Genomic DNA, 17,958 nt, shown 5'->3' on the forward strand with positions numbered 1-17,958 from the left:
CTCTCTCTCTCTCTCTCTCTCTCTCTCTCTCTCTCTCTCTCTCTCTCTCTACATCCACATGGTAGATTATTGTCCTCATTTACACATCAGTTACTGTTTGATCTCCATCAGCCATGCGATTTAAAAGTGGCAGCCTCGCATTTGGGCCAGGGACGAGGAGACGTGAATGTTTTAAGCACAATCAGGCATACATCATTATCCTTTCCCCTTCCTTCTAATTAGTTAATTGATAGAACATCTGTGGAACATCTACAACACATTAGTGACTCCCCGTGGATTTCCTCGGTGCCACGTCAGTTCATTGTAGCTTCTTTTGAACAATTACTGCGAATTCTGTTTCATCCTGTCTTTCGGTTCCATGGCACAAGTTCACAATTTACGATCACAGTCCATCCTTACCCATGACTATAAACTCAAAAAATGTGCTTATTAGTTTTCCAGCATTTTATAATGCACCACTAGATCATTTTAAAATGATGGGTATGCACAGTATGATACACAATTAAAAACACACTAAAGCTGCTGAATCCAAAAGATTATTTTACTCCCTCATCCTACAGCATGTCATTGAATTCTTTTACCTCTGCTCTACTTTTAATACCTCCAATGTATTTCATATAGATTGAGTCATAAGTCCCAATCAATACTTCCATGTGAGATGTGTGTTTGCTGCTACAGCTCAGCAACGAGCTAAGCAAGTAAACAAAGCAAGTGCTGCAGGGCATATGTGATGTTTAACCAAAATAGCATGTTAAACATTAAAAATATAAAAACATCTTGTGCTAACAACGCAAAGGCAAAAAGTGTACATCTCATTACTAAATGATCACTTATTTGCTTTTCTGTCTTGCTATCCGCTTTTCTCTTTTTCTCTATGCTGCCAGGACAGTCCTGCACTACCCAAAGCCAAAATGTGTGATAGCAGGAAATGCATTCTGGGACACTGTGACACCCCAATTACCTGCTGGCACTGGCAGGGTTAGCTCCTTGTAGTGTCCTTGGGTTGTGACATTTTCCCTCTCGGCTCCCCCTCAGATTTACTGGAATGAGCGGGGTTGCTGAGCAGGGCACTTTATAAATACATCTCCTCTCGATTACTGCGACCAGCGGCCCTGGGCAGCTGAGTGCGGCTGGGATGGCTTCATCCCTTGAGATCCCATGCCGTAGATCAAGGTCCCAAATGGCTGTCCTAACTCTGCTATCAATCTCTGTTATTGCCTACCACTGATGCCAGTGTTCGGGACACACACAGTGTGCTGCCATCTAATCAGTCTGCTGGAGATCATTGTATGGCAAACATTGAACAATAGCTCCTGTGATACTGGCTACAGGTTGTGTACAGACAGATAGGAGGATGTCATTAGTAACCCTTGTTGGATGTGCTGTTTGCACCCTGTAACTTACATGTTTACAAAGCATGTACACACATTTTAACAAACTCATTAATTTACAAAATCTTAAATGTCACAGTCCAAGTTGTGTATTGAAAAACTGTATGTTTTACCGATATCGAATCTGTTTTACTGCCAATGCCTTAATATTTAGGGGAGTAACAATAAGATAACTAAGTCCAACTGTAGCAGCATTAGATTTTTTAAAACAAGGAAAACGAAATTGAAATCAGTTTTTGAGGTATTAAGTTGTTAGCCATATTTGACAGACACAATATATTTACAGCAGTAGTCTACAGGGATAAAAGAGCAGAAAGACATTCTAGATTAAAATTATGATCTTAAATGTGTAATGTTCAAAACCAGGGACATATTTATAAATATGATGAGTTAATGATATTGATCTGTCGCCCTTTAAACTTGAGCAAATCAATCAAACTTTATTTGTATAGCGCCAAATCACAACAAACAATATCTCAAGACGCTTTTACAAACATAGGTGGTCTACTCTAGACGGTACCATATTATTATTATTACCAACAACACAGGATCAAGACAGGAAACGATCCAGTCCCCTCTTACAGACAGGACTGAGTCTGATCTTATCTTAGTCCACCATGAGCATTGCATCTTGCAGTATTTAGCTAGTTACAGCGGCAAGAAAAACTACCTTTTAACAGGCAGAAACATCGAGCAGAACCAGACTCATGTTAGACAGCCATCTGCCTCTACTGTGTTGGGGTTGGAAAGAGGGATAGAGGAGAATGAGAGAGAGAGAGCCATGATAGTGATGAGACGGATAGTAGTAGTAGCTGTTGCCACTGGAGTCTGGTACACCCACAGCAGCAGGACATCTATGGCAGCAACTCAGAGGAACCTAATTGACAATGGAGCTCAGGGACTCCAGAGGTCTATGGTCAGTAACTTTCAATGGTACAGGGGGAATTAAAGTAAGTGATGGCAGGACGGGGTTAGATAGGATCCCAGTGTGTCAGTGTGCCAGTTCCCCCGGCAGTCTAAGCCTATAGCAGCACAACTAAGTACTATTGCAAGCCTGAGCCAGCTCTAACTATAAGCTTTATCAAAAAGGAAAGTAAATCACCTTGACTCTTATTGAAAAAAGTTGTTTTTAACCCTGTTCACTCACTTGCTTTCCTTCTCTTAAAGTTTTAAAGTTGAAGTTTAGCAGTTTATGCTAGGACTTCTGGGTTTTTAAGGCACTTTCAAGTTGAAGGCTCAATACTTCTGTACATTTCCCAGACATAAGAGGTGCAACAGAATTAAAGAGTTGGGATCCTAGTTGAGCTCTAATTAGCCAGTAAGTGAGTCCTGTGTGGATGCCCTGTACAGTGGTTAGAATTCTGCACCTCAAGGCCAAACACTGGGAATATTTTCCGGTAAAATCCAAAGTCGACCTTGTACCTCGTGCAGTTTTATGCTCTAAACTTTTATGCTTTTTCTCCTTATTCTTTTACATTTGCCTGGAAATTGGTTGGCACTCGAGGGACAGAATGAGTTTCTGAGCTGATAATTGCTCTTGTAAACACAAGTTTTGCTGCTACTGCACCTATGCATTATTTACTCCGCTAACTCCCAGCAATAGAATGTTAAACACTGGTTTAGTCTGCTCTGGCCTCCAGGCTTTACACATTCGCAATGGGAAAAAGGTGCAATCTGTCAGCATTACTGAGTCGTTTTTAAACTGCAGACATGAAAGGAAATAAGGCTGACAAAAGGCAAAGCAAAAGGGGAAATTTCTTGTCTTTGAAAGGTTACTTAAATGTCAATTGAATTTGTTTAGAGTTTTATGCAGGTATGCTCCAAATTACATTGTCACACAAACACCTCCTCACTCCTTTGACATAAACAAATCACAATCGTATCTTCCTTTAACTCTTTTGTTTGAAACAGTACTTATACTTTGATACATAGATTCTTTTTTATCAAATTAGGTCACTCTCTTTTTTCTTCCATGGACGTAAATCTGTGTACCTTATGCTTGGAGAGTATTTCCAGCCCAATCACAGCCTGTGATTGTAGCTCATCATATCTATTTTGCTGTGTGTTTATGCTTTACTGAGCATTCAGTGTTGTGATAGTCATCAGACTTTTTTTTTTTCTTTGTGTGTATGCTGTTTTTCACAATCTGAGACTGAATGGGAAAATAGCTTTCACATTTCAAAATCAGCCTAAATGAGCTCATTAAGTTCAATGAGTCATGTTGAATATCGCGTTAGAAAAAAAACAAAGATGAAAAAGGTTGTGTCTCCTTCATTAGTTTCACATTTTCATAACTCCAAATGCTTCCATTTCCCGTAGAATAACCCTAAATAACTCTCATCTTTGAAAAACCAAGGTGGCAGATGGCAACATATTTGCTTTAAGCTCTTTTCTCTGTTGAAACTGTACAGGCACCAAGAAGGCCATGTCATTACCATACAATGCTACAAAAGTCCCTGATGACTGTGTCTGCTCCAATGTGAATTTATCTCACACCTTCATATGGTGTGACCAGAATTTGATCCAAAATTGGCTCCACGTTAAAAGGGAGACGATGCACCCATGGGATTGTAGTCAGGTCAGCTTGTATACACATTTGCAACAAATGCTCGCTGTTGCTCTATTTTTCTCACTATGCCATAGAATCACCATAGCTCAAGAGCTGGTAGTACTTATCTTTTAAAGTTAAACATGCTTAGAGCCTGATACAATAAAACCCAAACTGTTTTGGTGTGATGTAGCTCATTTACTTAATTAGGCAGGCACATGCATTGTAGCTGCTTGGCAGGATGCTGCTTCTCCTGTTTGCCTAAACCTAGGCTGACTGAGCTTTAAGATGAGTTCGTATATCCAACGTCAAAACACCTCTTCATAAGTCAAAACTTGGTATAGTTCAACTCGGAAATTTGCCCCCCTTCATTGTATACTGGAACAGTCAGCTTTCTGGATACCTGGCAGCACCAATCTTTGATATATTTTCTTCCTCATAATGTCAAAATTATGCATTTAAATTTTGTATATAACAAAGTAAATAAACTTGTGGGGTGTTTGTTGGTTTGAACAGACTCCTCAATACAAGACGACAAGTGAAGCAGCTGAAGTGTGAGGTGCAGCTCGAGGGGTCTTGGCATGGACACGTACCAGTTTCACAGAGTTTACAGTATAGAGGGATTCTTGTAAGAACTAGTTGTAACTTAAGGTCCCAACCTAGGGTCATCAAACCGTGGGAGGATATTTCAGCTTGAAGAACATCTTCCTCAGAGAAAGGCCAGCAGAGATGTGGCGGCATGCAGGGTATACAGGGCAAACACTTATTGAGCAGCCATGAATCATAACAAATAGTGTCTCTGTGTTGTGGAAAAGATCCTCCGGTTTTACTAACCCGAACTCAGAAGACTCAATATTTAGACCTTTTGCAACACCATGTGTGCAGGTCACTGTTGGTCAGGTCATATGGGATGTACTTTTTGTACAAAAGGTCAGTTCACATATCTAGAATTCTAACTTGACTTTTAGCGTGTTAGATAAAGTAATTACACTGAGGCAAAAAAAGACAAAAAACTAACACAATCATGTAAAATACAGCAGTGTGGCTTCGGCTAAAAGTGTTACACAAAAAGTAACCTTGCTTTCCCAAGGGCTATTATAGCAGGGTAATTAGTCTATCAACTAATGTGCTTGTAATATGTTTAAGCAACAAAGTGCCAGTATGTTAAACGGCCCTCCTTACACCAGAGAAGTGTTCAAAGTTTTTCCATTACCCTTTACGAAGAAAAACTACTCTTCAGAGGGGATTGGAAAGAGGCCATTACAACAATTACAATGAGCCTGGCAGTGATGCACTTTTATTTTGTCTTTGGACCTTCCCTTTGGCACTTTAGGTTGTTAAGAAGTCTCTCTATTTGCGAACGGAGCAGTAATCGAGTTGCTTTTGTTCTCTTGCTCAAAAAGAACCACCTAAACTCCTACTTGAGTTTTTTTGGGGGGTTAACTGAACTTCGCTGACCCGTAATTAATTAGTCATGACTCTTCCACAGTCCCTCTACGAGTGGATTTCAAAAAAGAAAAAAAACCAAGTTTTTTTAAAGCAGGTTCAATGCGGCTACTTTTTTTAATTAAAGAGAAAGGTCAACCCCCTTTATCTTTAATAAACTGGACTCAAAGAAGAGACAAAAAGTTGTGGCACTGACGTCAGGCACATAAAGAAAAATGAGCAATCCATTACGACTTTCTTATTTGCTCATCTAAAAACACAAACTGAAACAACTCTGAATTGCAGTAATCAATATATGAGTTACATAAATCCTTATAAGTGCATTATTTGTCCACAAAAGGCAATCAAAGTAGACACGCTGTCTTCTTTGCCACCACAGACCCTCACAGTCCTGATTTATGGACACCATGATGTGTGCTATTGGTCAGTGTGTGGGATGAGCTGCCTGAGCGATGTCCCCGTCCTCATGGCAGGATAGAAGAAAAAGAGCAGGACAGTGTTGTAAACAACAAACAGTTAGACAGTGTAAAGTCTTCATATGAGGCATGTTTCAGATTAAGAGGAAAAGAGACGCAAAGAGAAAACAAATAGATAATGCAGTGATGCTGGAGTGAATGATGATGTTTCTTTGAGGTTAACTTGCTGCCTAGAAAGGCTGCTTACAAACAGCAATGCATCTTCGGGCAAAAGGCAAAGGGAGGGATGAGGCAGAGCATGACATTCAGTAGAAAGAGCCACTTAATGACTGACTTGTATAGCAACTAAGCTGCATGTGTGATGTCCTGTTACAACACCACATGGAAAAAGGAGGGATGCAGCAATAAAGGTTGTCCACGGTTCAATAAGTACCTTGGTGTTTTGGTCAAGGTTTTTAGTTCAGTCCAGTTCTGAAGGCTTGGGCTGTTGTAGTGTTTTGTTTTTTTGGTTTACCATTCTTTGTTTTTATAGCTGAATTTTACGGAAACAGCGAGGGGTTAAGGAGAAAAAAAAGCTATTTTTATAATTCCAAACCAAGTTACAAATGTGCCAACTTGGGGCTTACTCCTCTAAATTTGTTGGACCAGAAACTGAAAGATGTCCAATGGTAAACTAGTCCAAAAAAACCATAGTTGCAATTTGATAAATGATCTTGGTAAACCAATAGTTTTTTAAGTCTCAATAGCTGGTGTCAGGGTTGCTTTAAAACACTATGCCAGCGGTGTCTTCACTTTGGCATCATCTATTGCATAGTCTGTACCATAGACTGTATAAAATATGGATGTAGTATCCGTGACGTCACCCATCTGTTCCTGAGCGCTGTTTTGAAGCCAATCGTCAGCAGCCATTTGGTAATGTGGAACTCAACCAGGCAAAGTGTGACGTAAAGAGGCGGGGCTTGAGCCTCCTAGCCAACAGCTATGTGTTCCGGTCTGGGAGTCAAGTCAGTCATGTCCTTATTTGGGAAAAAACTCGTAACCTAATATCTTCTGAACTGTCACGTTACAAAAAAAAATCACCCCCCGTACAGTGTGTGCTGATAGAGAAATTAGCTACCTAGAGCCAAGCCGTTTTTTGAACCAGGCTGTAAACATGTTTATTAATGCTGCAAAGATCGTCTTTTTTTAATTGTTGTGTATGGGGTTTCCGGTGTTTCTGCAGCCAGCCTCAAGCGGATTCTCGATGAACTGCAGTTTATAACACTTCCACATGGGCTTCATAGTTTGAGACTGGAGGTTGCCGCTTCGTCTGTACACAAGATCTTGAACTAGTGGACGGAAAGTGTCCAGTCAAAAGGGTAAGGTAACTGTATGAACTTTAACAGCAAATGCTGACACCTAAAACCAGCCGGTGGCCAATCAGAAAATCTATGAGATGCTGAAGGATGAATGGGTAAAACTATCTGATATATAAGCAGGGTCTGAAATCTGTCTGTATGGGTTTGAGAAACACACTGTGGTAGAATACCAGGTTGGATACATTCTCTATTTATCCAAACATCCAGCAAATGACTGGCTGATGATAAGGGTTTGTTGAATGGCTATTTCCTGATAACCAACAATTGTCTGTGACGTCAGCAATGTGTTTGTGGTAATTTTCCCTGCTCTGAAAAATAAACCTGCTCTGTAGAAAACTGGATGTCACCAACAAACACAGCAAAACAGCTCATGTTTGATTAAATTGAACTGTCACTGAAACCTGCTGGTGGCAGGCTCTGCTTTTGCTTTGTTTCAGATTTTATTCCTTAAGTTATCTATTTATTTATTTGGTTGGAACTCAAAATTGTGCATTGTCCAAGTCACACAACACAAAATCCCGAAATATGCTTCAGATCCTTCCAAAATGGGCGAGCTGGAGAAAAGAGAAGTAGAACGGTGAGTTCGTGATAGGAAGTTAGGCTCTTTTCAGAGAGCCGGCTCTTTCAACTCGGCTCCCAAAGAAGAGCCGGCTCTTTCGACTCCCGAAAGGCTCTTAATTTAGGATCTTTTGTAGCCGTATATTTTACCTTAACTTTGCAAAAAATAATGGTTTGTGTGTTGAAAACCCTTTTACATACAATTTTTTTATGAGAAGCTTATAATTGCCCAATTTTGTGAATTTATTCTGTGACAAAACCATTCTCCCCTAATCCTAGGGTAAGGGCTAGGGTTGTGATTATGGTTAGGGTTATGGCTAGGGTTGTGATTAGGGTTAGGGCTAGGGTTAGGGTTAGGGTTGTGATTTGGGTTCGGGTTGTGATTAGGGTTAGGGTTGGATTAGGGATAGGGTTAGGATTAGGGTTAGGATTAGGGTTAGGGTTATGATTAGGGTTAGGGTTATGATTAGGGTTAGGGTTATGATTAGGATTAGGGTTAGGATTAGGGTTAGGGTTATCATTAGGGTTAGGGTTATGATTAGGGTTAGGGTTACGATTAGGGTTAGGATTAGGGTTTTCATTAGGGTTAGGGTTATGATTAGGGTTAGGGTTATGATTAGGGTTAGGATTAGGATTAGGGTTAGGGTTATGATTAGGGTTAGGATTCGGGTTATGATTAGGGTTAGGGTTATGATTAGGGTTAGGATTAGGGTTGGTGTTAGAGTTAGGGTTAGGGTTAGGATAAGGGTTAGGGTTAGGATTAGGGTTAGGGTTAGAACCAGAACTAAATTTAAGCAAACAGAACCAGAACCAAACTCAAGGAAACCCAACCAGAACCGAAGCAGAACCGTTACAGAACCCAACCAGAACCCAACCAAAACAGAACCCAACCAGAACCCAACCAGAACCCAACCAGAACCGAAACAGAACCGAAGCAGAACCGAACCAGAGCTGAACCAGAACTGAACCAGAACCGTACCAGAACCTAACCAGAACCAAACCAGAACCAAACCAGAACCAAACCAGAACCGAACCAGAACTGAAGCAGAACCGAACCAGAACTGAACCAGAGCTGAACCAGAACCCAACCAGAACCGAACCAGAACCGAACCAGACCAGAACCAAACCAGAACCAAAGCAGAACCGAACCAGAGCTGAACCAGAACTGAACCAGAACCGTACCAGAACCCAACCAGAACCAAACCAGAACCGAACCCGAACTGAAGCAGAACCCAACCAGAATCGAAGCAGAACTGAACCAAACCAGAACCAAACCAGAACCGAACCAGAACCGTAGCAGAACCGTAGCAGAACAGGCAAGCAAACAGATCCAGATCCAAACTCAAGCAACGGAACCAGAACCAAACTGGAGCAAACAGAACCAGAACCAAACTCAAGCAACAGAACCAGAACCAAACTGGAGCAAACATTACTAATGTCCTCAAGTTGGCATTGAGAAAAATCAGATTCCTCAACTTGGATGGGCTGATCTGATTCTTCCTCTCAGTGAGTATTTGCCTGGTCTTCAAGAGGACTCTCTTTGAAGGAACAGATTAGGGTTAGGATTAGGGTTAGGGTTAGGGTTATGATTAGGGTTAGGGTTAGAGTTATGATTAGGGTTAGGATTAGGGTTAGGGTTAGGATTAGGGTTAGGATTAGGGTTAGGGTTATGATTAGGGTTAGGGTCATCATAAGGGTTAGGATTAGGGTTAGGGTTAGGATTAGGGTTAGGGTTAGGGTTAGGATTAGGGTTAGGGTTATGATTAGGGTTGGGGTCATGATTAGGGTTAGGGTTAGGATTAGGGTTAGGATTAGGGTTAGGATTAGGGTTAGGGTTATGATTAGGGTTAGGGTCATCATAAGGGTTAGGATTAGGGTTAGGGTTATGATTAGGGTTCGGGTTATAATTAGGTTTAGTGTTATGATTAGGGTTAGGGTTATGATTAGGGTTAGGGTTATGATTAGGGTTCGGGTTATAATTAGGTTTAGTGTTATGATTAGGGTTAGGGTTATGATTAGGGTTCGGGTTATAATTAGGGTTAGGATTAGGGTTATGATTAGGGTTAGGATTAGGGTTAGGATTAGGGTTAGGGTTATGATTAGGGTTAGGGTCATCATAAGGGTTAGGATTAGGGTTAGGGTTAGGGTTATGATTAGGGTTCGGGTTATAATTAGGTTTAGTGTTATGATTAGGGTTAGGGTTATGATTAGGGTTAGGGTTATGATTAGGTTTAGGGTTAAGGTTATAATTAGGGTTCGGGTTATAATTAGGGTTAGGGTTAGGATTAGGGTTAGGATTAGGGTTAGGGTTATGATTAGGGTTAGGATTGGGGTTAGGGTTATGATAAGGGTTAGGGTTATGATTAGGGTTCGGGTTATAATTAGGGTTAGGGTTATGATTAGGGTTAGGGTTATGATTAGGTTTAGGGTTAAGGTTATAATTAGGGTTCGGGTTATAATTAGGGTTAGGGTTATGGTTATGATAAGGGTTATGATTAGGGTTAGGGTTATGATTAGGGTTCGGGTTATAATTAGGGTTAGGGTTATGGTTATGATAAGGGTTATGATTAGGGTTAGGGTTATGATTAGGGTTCGGGTTATAATTAGGGTTAGTGTTATGATTAGGGTTAGGGTTATGATTAGGGTTAGGGTTATGATTAGGTTTAGGGTTAAGGTTATAATTAGGGTTCGGGTTATAATTAGGGTTAGGGTTATAATTAGGGTTAGGGTTAGGATTAGGGTTAGGATTAGGGTTAGGGTTATGATTAGGGTTAGGATTGGGGTTAGGGTTATGATAAGGGTTAGGGTTATGATTAGGGTTCGGGTTATAATTAGGGTTAGGGTTATGATTAGGGTTAGGGTTATGATTAGGTTTAGGGTTAAGGTTATAATTAGGGTTCGGGTTATAATTAGGGTTAGGGTTATAATTAGGGTTAGGGTTAGGATTAGGGTTAGGATTAGGGTTAGGGTTAGGATTAGGGTTATGATTAGGGTTAGGATTGGGGTTAGGGTTATGATAAGGGTTAGGGTTACGATTAGGGTTAGGGTTAGAGTTATGATTAGGGTTAGGGTTATGATTAGGGTTGGGGTTATGATTAGGGTTATGATTAGGGTTAGGGTTACGATTAGGGTTAGGGTTAGAGTTATGATTAAGGTTAGGGTTATGATTAAGGTTCGGGTTATAATTAGGGTTAGGATTAGGGTTAGGGTTATGATTAGGGTTCGGGTTATGATTAGGGTTAGGGTTATGATTAAGGTTCGGGTTATAATTAGGGTTAGGATTATGATTAGGGTTAGGATTAGGGTTAGGGTTATGATTAGGGTTAGGGTTATGATTAGGGTTAGGGTTAGGGTTAGGGTTATGATTAGGGTTAGGGTTATGATTAGGGTTAGGGTTAGGATTAGGGTTAGGATTAGTGTTAGGGTTAGAACCAGAACTAAATTTAAGCAAACAGAACCAGAGCCAAACTCAAGCAAACAGAACCAGAACCAAACTCAAGGAAACCCAACCAGAACAAAACCAGAACCGAGCCAGAACCAAAGCAGAACCGTTACAGAACCCAACCAGAACCCAACCAAACCAGAACCCAACCAGAACCGAAACAGAACCGAAACAGAACCGAAGCAGAACCCAACCAGAGCTGAACCAGAACTGAAATAGAACCATGCCAGAACCGAAGCAGAACTGAACCAGAGCTTGACCAGAACCGAACCAGAACCGAACCAGAACCGAACCAGACCAGAACCAAACCAGAACCGAACAAGAACCAAACCAGAACCGAACCAGAACCGAACCAGAACTGAAGCAGAACCGAACCAGAACCGAAGCAGAGCTGAACCAGCGCTGAACCAGAACCGAACCAGAACAAAACCAGAACTGAACCAGAACTGTACCAGAACCGAACCAGAACCGAACCAGAACTGAAGCAGAACCGAATCAGAACCGAAGCAGAACTGAACCAGAGCTGAACCAGAACCGAACCAGAACCGAACCAGACCAGAACCAAACCAGAACCGAACCTGAACCGAACCAGAACCGTAGCATAACCAAACTCAAGCAAACAGATCCAGATCCATACTCAAGCAACAGAACCAGAACCAAACTGGAGCACACAGAACCAGAACCAAACTCAAGCAACAGAACCAGAACCAAACTGGAGCAAACATTATTAATGTCCTCAGGTTGGCATTGATTATGATTACGGTTAGGGTTATGATTAGGGTTAGGGTTAGGATTAGGGTTAGGGTTAGGATTAGGGTTAGGGTTAGGGTTAGAGTTAGGGTTAGAGTTATGATTAGGGTTAGGATTAGGGTTATGATTAGGTTTAGGGTTAGGGTTAGGGTTATGATTAGGGTTAGGGTTAGGATTAGGGTTAGGGTTAGGTTATGAGTAGGGTTAGGGTTATGATTAGGGTTAGGATTAGGATTAGGGTTAGGGTTATGATTAGGGTTAGGGTTGCGATTAGGGTTAGAGTTAGAGTTATGATTAGGGTCAGGGTTAGGGTTAGGATTAGGGTTAGGGTTACGGTTAGGGTTAGAGTTATGATTAGGGTTAGGGTCGTGATTAGGGTTAGGGTTAACTTTAGGGTTAGGCCTAGGGTTGTGATTAGGGTTAGCGTTAGGGTTGTGATTAGGGCTGGGTTGTGATTAGGGTTAGGGTTGTGATTAGGTTTAGGATTAGGGTTAGGGTTAGGATTAGGGTTATGATTAGGTTTAGGGTTAGGGTTATGATTAGGGTTAGGATTAGGGTTAGGTTATGATTAGGGTTAGGATTAGGGTTAGGAATATGATTACGGTTAGGATTATGATTAGGGTTAGGATTAGGGTTAGGATTAGGGTTAGGAATATGATTACGGTCGGATTATGATTAGGGTTAGGATTAGGGTTAGGGTTAGGATTAGGGTTAGGGTTAGAGTTAGGGTTAGGATTATGATTAGGGTTAGGGTTACGATTAGGGTTAGGGTTCGGGTTAGGGTTCGGGTTAGGGTTCGGGTTCGGGTTAGTGTTATGATTAGGGTTAGGATTAGGGTTAGGGTTATGATTAGGGTTAGGGTTATGAGTAGGGTTAGGATTAGGGTTAGGGTTAAGACTAGAGTTAGGGTTAGGGTTATGATTAGGGTTAGGGATAGGGTTAGGGTTAAGACTAGAGTTAGGGTTAGGGTTATGATTAGGGTTAGCGTTAGGATTAGGGTCAGGGTTAGGATTAGTGTAAGGGTTAGAACCAGAACTAAATTTAAGCAAACAGAACCAGAACCAAACTCAAGCAAACAGAACCAGAACCAAACTCAAGCAAACCCAACCAGAACTGAACCAGACCCGAGCAAGAACCGAACCAGAACAGAACCAGAACCGTTACAGAACCCAACCAGAACCCAACCAAACCAGAACCAAAGCAAAACCCAACCAGAACCAAAGCAAAACCGAACCAGAACCGAACCCGAACCGAAGCAGAACCGAACCAGAGCTGAACCAGAACTGAACCAGAACCAAACCAGAACCGAACCAGAACCGAACCCGAACCAAAGCAGAACTGAACCAGAGCTGAACCAGAACCGAACTAGAACCAAACTCAAGCAAACAGATCAGATCCAAACTCAAGCAAACAGAACCAGAACCAAACTCAAGCAAACAGAACCAGAACCAAACTCAATCAAACAGAACCAGAACCAACTCAAGCAAACAGAACCAGAACCAATTTCAAGCAACAGAACCAGAACCAAACTGGAGCAAAGATTATTAATGTCCTCAGGTTGGCATTGAGAAAAATCAGATTCCTCAGCTTGTATGGGCTGATCCGATTTCTCCTCTCAGTGAGTATTTGCCCGGTCTTCAAGAAGACTCTCTCTGAAGGAACAGACGTAGCCACGATACACAGCCTCCCATCACCTGTATCCTATATCCTCACATGTGATTGGCCGCATGGCCGCCATGCTGACCAATCAAAACAAAGCACTGCTGTGAGCAGAGCTGGGGATGAGTACTATGAGAGCTAAGCAGAGAAAGGAAAAAAACGGGAGCCGGCTCTCTCTCGATGCAAGCCGGCTCTTCTGATTCACTATAAAGCATGCAGTGAGTAGGCTGGAGCTGCAGCTTAACAAAAGAGTAGAAACCTTAAGGCTAACCGGAAGATAAATGCTTGAACTAAGAGCTTATGTCAAATATTGGCTAATATGAGCAGTCCAAAAAACACATCTGAACTGGCGTGTTGCCATCAGAAACTAACATCAATAACTCAGATTTTAGGAAGTCAAGTAAGAAGTTTTTTTTCACCATGCGTTTTTTTCCCCCATTCTTTGGTTCCATTCTTTGGCAGGTATCAGCAAGTCTTTCTTCTTCTAAACCTGCCAGTCTATGATTGTCTTCTCCTTTTAAAACATCTCTTGGACCATGCACATGATTTATCGCTCGGCACTGTTGCAACAGCAAAGCTTTATTTTCATTCTGGGAGAAATCCTCGCATGGCATGTGCTGTGGACAGTCATTTTTAACAGAGAAAATCTATTTTTTCACTCCACTGTTGATCTCTTTTTTTACCCCGGGGATAAGTGATGAAAAGTCTGGTGGTAATAGCTGTGTGTGGTTTTTCCTCATCATTTCTCAAAGAGTTGTGAGCCAAGGAGTTCACAGGTTAGCCTTTACAACCTCCAAACAACAGAGGAAAAACTTCAACTCTTGACTTCATAGGTTGATTTGAAAGAATTTGATTAAAAATATGGCATATGATGTTAGAAGCCAGGTCAGCATGGTGACAATAGAGCTATAGTTTTTGTTTTCCCTTCGCCTAACCAAATTGGTATAAATGAGTATCCAGTGGGTCACTGGTCAAGCCCACGTTAGTGGAAAGTGTAACCTTCTCAGAAACGGGACATTTTTCATTAATTTCATTTCCCATCTATCACAAATGAAGTGTTATTGATTTTCCTGAGCTCTGCTGAGGCCGCTTTATACTGACTACAGTTGCTCCCTCTATGCCAGCACATTGAGATTGACAGAGGCTTTATGTAGCCAGGCAACCAACTAGGGGACAGAATAAATCTGACAGTAGGATATTAGTCATTTTATTGCCCAAAAAGAGAGGCAGAAAATAGAGAAAATGAAACTAGAAGATCCCAGTAAAGCGCTGTAAACCACTAAGCTTGTTAAACTTCTGACAGTTCACCTGGCAAGTGCCAGAGGCCCCAAATCCATTCAATAAGATGAACAGGAACACTTGAAGTTGTTTGTCTTTTACAGAGAATCCATTAAAAAGTTCCCTCTCCTCTGGTTTACAGTGCATTCAACTTGTACCCAATAAATCATGCCCCTGTCTCAGGTTTCTTCCTGCTGTGCTCTCCCATTTGCACTGCACGAAGTGTCTAGTACAGAGTAATCTTATATTGCACAGGATGCTGATAGTAACATCAATCTAAAGACAACTTATAAAGTCTCTGATTAGTGCTGTCAGGCTTTCTGAGTGACGAGGCAACTCGAGGATCCAAACTCTCAAGCAAGGACAAACAGTATAGAAGGGATGAGGAATGAAAGAGAGGTTAACTCGGGCAGGAGTGCAAGGGAGACAAGAGGGTTTTTTTTTTATCAGTCAGCCATCTTTTTTCTGTTAGTGCCAATAGCAACTATTTGTTTGCAAAAAAGTCAAGTCTTGTTTATAATCATACAATACAGATCTCAACATTTAAAACAACTTAAATTTGAACACACCTTGATTTTTTTGGTCATATTTTTGTTTTATTTTGAAAAGTTTGAAAACCCTTGTACCTTTTCTAAGACTGAAAACACAATGTGTTCATCAGTGGAGTGTAAATTTGGCTTAAATACTCTCCGTTTCACCAATCAAAGTTATTCACTCTAGCAGCGACAAGAAATGATTCACCATTGCAGTAACAAATAAGCTTAATTACCCATAAAGCTGGGATAGATTTGCAAGATAAGTTTGAGTTTGTAAGTATCTGACAAAAAAAAGTCAAAGTATGGGAAGAGTGTGCGCTATTGGCAGGTAGATACGTAGACAGGCTGTTAATCCTTCCAATAATTTTATATGGTTGGTGTGGAATTATTGGACTGACTTGTTACAAGCCTGTGACAGCCAAAGGAAACGATTTTATGTCTTTTTTTTATGCATTGCTTGCTGTGGGGAATTTAAAAAGAATTTCAAAAACATAGCACAAAAAAAAGGTTGTAAAATTAATTGCCTACCCAAGCTTTAAGAGTCTCTCAGATTGTCTGGAGCGAACTCAGAGAGAGAAATAGAGAGAGCAGTTACAGGGAGCAGTGACTTAGACAACAGCAGACAGGAAGAGCCATGTCCTCTGTCTCGCCCTTGAGAACAAAAACAGCACAATCTTCAAATGCAGGTGTGGTGTGGCCTTTTCTGCATAATCCCAAATCATCCCTGCCTCACAAAGTGGCAGGACCTGCAGAGAGCTGGGCCAGAGAAGTGATTATCAGCCAAGCCAGGCAGATGATGTAAATAATCGTAAATTGCTGTAACCCCTGGAGCCAACTCATCATATGTATGTTCTGTTCAATAAATCAGTATAATTATGCCTCAGTGGAGCAAAACTAGTCTATGTTGTTCAGAAAGATGACATCTGGCTTTCTTTAGAGATGCATATCAATATTTTCAACTAAATCATTCATGCATTTTCTCTTTGGTGACCCCTAGACACAACCAAATGTTGAAAAACATCAAAACACATGTAGCAGAGATATCTGCATCATCTTTTTTATAATACATGTATCCACAACCTTGTGCCTGCATGATACAATGCTGCTTGTGTGGTGATGTTTGGGGATGAAGATTCAGGTGTTTACTCTAGTTGCGGCTAATGTAGCTTCAAGCTGCTTTAGCCTCGGGCGCAGATCATGAGCAGAGTAAAGAGGTCTGATAAACTCACTTTTTAACCCCACATTCCCTGATGTTTGATCATATTTTTAAAATTTACTCCCTGAGGTGGACTTTCTGATTCTGCTGAGCTCTTTTTTCGGGCACCAGGATTTTTTATGCAACTTTCTTGAATGATAAGATTATTTCAAATTTTGGGTGGGACCATATTTCAGTACGGCAATATGTCCCAGTCCTGAATTATGTCATACCATTATTGGTACACTGATATGCCAAACATTAGGGATGCACCGAAAATTCGGCCTACGAAGGATTTTTATCACCGAAACAACACTGCTGAAACAGAATGTTGTGTTGAGGCAAGCAAAAACCGCGAACAGTATGCGCTTGTCTGGATAAGGGCCAACAAGTCTGCATCCGTTATTCCTTTAATTGCAGCACTAATGTGTCTTCTAAGCAAAGAGGTTGAGACGGACCACGAAGTGAAAACAATGAAAAGTACACTCTTGGGGCCCGATCTACTAAAGGTTTGCGTGTATAAAAACACGTGCAAACTTGATAGCGCGCGCAAAGCTGACGTACTATCCGGGAGCACCGAGGATTGCGTCTGTCAAATGAGCAAAATAGCACTCGCAAATCATTTAGCGTGTTTGCCTTCATGAATATGCAGAATACATGTAGATCATCAGAACGCGCAAAATACTGGGAGGAGGAGATGCAAATGCAAACATTTAGCACACGCAATGTGATCTATCAAGCCTGAAGCAGATAGCGCGCGCTGTTTTTGCGTCTATATTTAGCACGTTTGAAAGGCAGGTGCAAACTGGCACAGCGTTACGCACACATGGCTGCGGTCACTGTAACGCTCATCATACCATCGATTTACAACATGACCGCAAAAGCTGGGCTTACAAGCATTACTACATTTTTTAGTCAATCAAACCAAGAGAACAAAATAATAATAATAAAACAACACAAATTCAAAGCAGTTCAGCACCACGGATAGCGACCGCATCATTCTGTCACCCACTTTAACTTTTTCAACTAATGAGAGCACAGTAGGTCACTGTATCAACAGCTATAAAGTTTATTAAAATTGGCACAGCGGCCCACATGTTCACATACAAACAAAAAGACAATATGAACTAGGCCTACTCACCACTGTCTGGACGAGCCTTAAGCTCCGTGGACTTGTCCACGATGCACTATATGTCCATTTTCTTTGATCTGTCATTCTCAATAGATATCATGACATGTCCACTCAGTCTATTCTGTCCCATCGTGCTCATCAAGGGGTTTTTAGTTAGTTTTAAAGTGAATGAGCGCTCACTGAGCTGTGCCAGGCAGCTCTGCGTAACTCCTCATCTCGTGCTTGCAGCAGTGTGTTGGGGTGAATTGC

This window comes from Notolabrus celidotus, chromosome 9, assembly GCF_009762535.1.
Source record: "Notolabrus celidotus isolate fNotCel1 chromosome 9, fNotCel1.pri, whole genome shotgun sequence".
Taxonomy (NCBI): Eukaryota; Metazoa; Chordata; class Actinopteri; order Labriformes; family Labridae; genus Notolabrus; species Notolabrus celidotus.